The sequence below is a fragment of the Mandrillus leucophaeus genome, unplaced genomic scaffold (assembly GCF_000951045.1).
Source record: "Mandrillus leucophaeus isolate KB7577 unplaced genomic scaffold, Mleu.le_1.0 Scaffold717, whole genome shotgun sequence".
Lineage (NCBI taxonomy): Eukaryota > Metazoa > Chordata > Mammalia > Primates > Cercopithecidae > Mandrillus > Mandrillus leucophaeus.
In genome coordinates, this window is record NW_012107775.1 from 27,735 (window position 1) to 32,592 (window position 4,858).

The window sequence follows — 4,858 nt, forward strand, 5'->3', positions numbered from 1 at the left end:
CTGACCAAGAAATAGAAATTCTAAACAGACCAATGATTAGTAATAAAATTGAATCTATAAGCAAAACTTATGAACAAAGTAAAGCCCAGGACCATGTATATATATATACCTTTATATACCTCTTGGAATATAAAAAAAATGCAAAGTATATCACTACAAAAATTAACAAATTACAAAGAAAGACAACAAGAGAAAGAGAGAGACAAAATAACAAGACAAACATAAAACAATTAAAAAATGACAATAATAAGTTATTCTCCATCAGCAATTACTTTAAATTTAATGGATTAAATTCCTCAATAAAAAATACACTAGATGAATAGATTTGAAAAAAAAACAAGATGTTACTACATGTTGTCTGTAAGAGATGCACTTTTGTTTACACACACACATAAGCTGAAGGTGAAGTAATAGAAAAATACACTCTATGCAAATGGTAACCAATTTATATGTATATCAGAAAAAAACAGATTTTAAGTCAAAAATGGCACAATAAACAAAGAAGGTCAATATAAAATTATAAAAGGGTCAGTTAGTCAGTGAGTTGCAATAATTATAAGCATATATGCACCAAACATTAAAGCACCTGAATGTATGAAGCCCATAAAGACTCAAGTATGGTATATGAAGATTTTCTCAGGTCAAATTTTAGTTTAACAACAGGCACACGAAAAAATGCTCAGCATAACTAATCGTCAGGGAAATACAAATCAAAACTACAATAAGATATCACCTTACCTCAGTTAGGATGGCTATGACTAAAAAGATAAAAAGTAACATGCTAGTGAGCATGTGGAGAAGAAGGAACTCTTATACACTGTTGTTGGTAATATAAATTAGTACAACCACTATGGACGACAGTATGAAGATTTCTCAAAAAACTAAAAATAGAACCAGCATGTGATTTAGCAATTCCACTGCTAGGTAATTATCCAAATGAAAAGAAATCTGTATATCAAAGGGATACCTGCACTTGCATGTTTATCTCTTCAAACTATTTATGATAACAAAGATATGAAATCAACTAAAGTGTTTATTGGATGGATGAACAGGTAAAGAAAATGTGGTATATGTACACAATGAAATACTATTCAGCATGAAGAAAATAAAATCATGTCATTTGTAGCAACATGGATAGAACTGTAGGTCATTATGCTAAGGGAGATAAGCCAGGCACAGAAAAATAGATACTACATGTTCTCACTCACATGTGGGAGCTAAAATATTGATCTCATGGAGATAGAGAAGAGAATAATAGATATCAGAGGCCATGGAGGTTGTGTGGATGGGAGCAAAATATAAATATAAGTTTACTGGTGGATATAAAGAAATAGTTTGATAGAAGAGATAAGCCCCAATATTTCATAGCAGAGTAGGGTGATATAGTCACCAAAAATGTACTGCATACTTCAAAGTAGCTAGAAGGAAGTATTTGAAATATGATGTACACATAGAAAGAATAAATACTCAAAGTGATAGATTCCCCAAATACCCTGACTTGATCATTACACACTTTGTGCATGTAAAAAATATTAACATATACCAATTAAGTATGAAAAATATGTTATATCAATTTAAAAAAACCAAAGTGGAAAGCTAGCAGAAGAAAGCAAGGAATAAAGATTAGAGGGAAAAGATAGAAAATAGAAAACAATTTTAAAAGATCAAAGAAACTGAACTGTTTTTCCAAAAATATTAACAAATTTGAAAAACATTTAGCTAGACTAGGAAAAAGAGAAGACTCAAAATCTAAAACGAAATAAAAATGATGTTACAATTGATGCCACAGAAATAATATTGATCATAAGAGACTACTGTGAACAATTATATGCCAACAAACAAAATAACCTTGGAGAAATGGATATGTTTCTAGAAACATTACAACAGACCAAGGCTGAATCAGAAATATAAATTCTTTTTTTTTTTTTTTTCCTGGGCCAGATTCTCACTCCATTGCCCAGGCTGGAGTGCAATGGTGCCATCTCCACTCACTACAACCTCTGCCTTCTGGGTTCAAGCTATTCTGCCTCAGCCTCTAAAGTAGCTGGGATTACAGGTGGACACCACCACATTCGGCTAAGTTTTGTATTTTTAGTAGAGACAATGTTTCACCATGTTGACCAGGCTGGTCAAACTCCTGACCCCAGGTGATCCACCCACCTTGGCCTCCCAAAGTTCTGGGATTACAGGCGTGAACCACTGTGCCTGACCAAGAAATAGAAATTCTAAACAGACCAATGATTAGTAATAAAATTGAATCTATAAGCAAAACTTATGAACAAAGTAAAGCCCAGGGCCAGATGGTTTCATGAGTGAATGCTAGCAAACATTTAATGAAGGACTAACATCAATCCTTTTCACACTCTTCCAAAGAAATGAAAAAGAAACAGTTCCAAAATTATTTTATGAGGCCAGCATCACTTGACACTAAAGCCAGACAAAGGCAGCATAATAAAAGAATACTATAAAACAATATTTCTGATGAAGATAGATGTAAAAATTCTCAACAGAATTTTTAGTATTCCATACTAGTAAATGGAATTCAACAGTACATTAAAAAAATCATACATCATGACCAAGTAATTTTTCCCTGGAATGCAAGGATAGTTTAACATAAGAAAATCAATCAATGTGATGTACCACATTAACAGATGGAAGAATAAAAATCAAATGGTTATTTTAATAGATGCTGAAAAACATTTGACAAAATTTAATATCCTTTCACAATATAAATTCTAAATCAACTAGGTATAGAAGAAAATATCTAAATAATAAAGTCCATATATGAAAAGCTCACAACTGACACCATACTAAATGGAGAAAAACAAAGAACTTTTCCTCTAAGATCAGGAAGAGGGCAAGGATGCTCACACTCTCCATTTCTATTCAACATAATGTTGGACTCCTAGTCAGACAAATTAGGCAAACTAACAATAGTAATATAAAATAAAATACATTCAAATTGCTAAGGAAGAAATAAAATTGTCTCTGTTTTCAGTTGGCATAATCTAATAAATAGAAAACCCTAAAGACTAGTTTAAAAAAACTGTTAGAACTAAAAAATGAATTCAGTCAATTTGCAGAATACAGAGCCTACATACAAAACTTTACTTTTTTTTCTTAGGAAAACAATGGACCATCTAAAAAAGAAATTAAGAAAAAATTCCCATTCGTGAAACAAGAAAAATATATATATACTAAGGAATAAACTTAACCAAAGAGAAAACTTAAATAAAATGATAAAAAGCTTGTACACTGAAAGTGAGAAAGCATTGATGAATAAAATTAAAGAAGACAAAAATAAGTGGAAAGATATTCTATGTTCATAGACTGGAAGATATCATATTGTTAAAATGTTCTTACTACCCAAAGCAATAGATTCAATGCAATTTCTATAAAAATCCAAATGGCATTATTTATAGAAAAATTTAAAAAAATCTAAAATAAATATGGAACCACAAAAGACCCCAATAGCCTAAGAAATTTAAGCAATAGAACAAAGTTGGAGTCATTACACTACTTGATTTCAAAATATTCTACAAAGCTATAGTAATCAAAATCAGCATGGTACTAGTGTAAAAACTAACATACAGACCAATAACACAGATTAGAGCCCAGAAATAAATTCTCACATATATGGCCAATAGATCTTTGACAAAGATGCTAAGAACACATTCTGAGGAGATGATAATATTATTCATTTGTATGTGTAAATCAAACATTTTTAACATTAATAAATAATGTGAATAAATTGAATAAAATTAGACTCTTATCTCACACCATGTTAAGAAATCAACTGAAAATGGATTAAAGTAATAAACGTAAGACCTGAAGCTGTAAAAGTACTTGAAAAAAGCATAAAGGAAAAGATTCTTGATGTTGGTCTGGGAAATTATTTTTTATGACACAAAAAATACAGACAAAAAAGTGAAATGAACAAATGAGATTATAACAAACTGTAAAGCTCTGCAAACAAAACACACACAAAATCCAACAAACAACAGCAAAAACCAAAACAACAAACAAACAAATGAAACCAATGAACAGAGTAAAGTGTTAACCTACAGAACAGAAGAAAATAGCTACAAACCACAAATTTGATATGCGGTTAATATCCTCAACATAGAAGAAACTCCTACAACTCAACAACAATGCAAGAAATAGCCTGATTAATAAATGGGCAAAGTTTTTAAATAGAATTTTCTCAAAAGAAGACAAGGGATAGTATATTTAGTCATGATTTTGGTTCTTCCCTTTACTTCTTTAAAACATGCTATACAGAGTTTGCTTATAAAACAAGTGTAAAATTTTTTTTGCATCATATAATTTTAGTAGCTTTTTCACTTGTGTCTGTTTCTGTTGCTTGTTTCCTCTGCTGACTTTAATTCTTAGAGACTTTTTTCCTATTTCTTTTTTATTGTAATGTCACCTTTGTTGCAAATTATTCTGTACAGTTATTTTATGATTCATTGAATGTGCTATTTATTACAAAAAATTATTTTTTATTGTGGTAAGAACACAACATGAGATCTACTCTCTTGATGTATATTAAGTTCATAATAAATTACTGTAAATAATAGGTACACTGTTATACAGAAAATTTCTAGAGCTTATTTTTGTTGGATAACTGAAACTTTATACATGTTGAATACCAATTCCCCATTTCTCTCTTCCCATAGTCCCTGGTAATCATCATTTTATTCTCTGTTTCTGTGAGTTTTACTATTTTCAATTACTCATATAAAGAGAATTGTGCAGTGTTAGTTCTGTGACTGTGTCATTTCAGTTAGCATAACATCCTTCAGGTTCAACTATGGTTGCAAATAACAAAATTTTCTTCTTTTAAAAGAACTAAAAC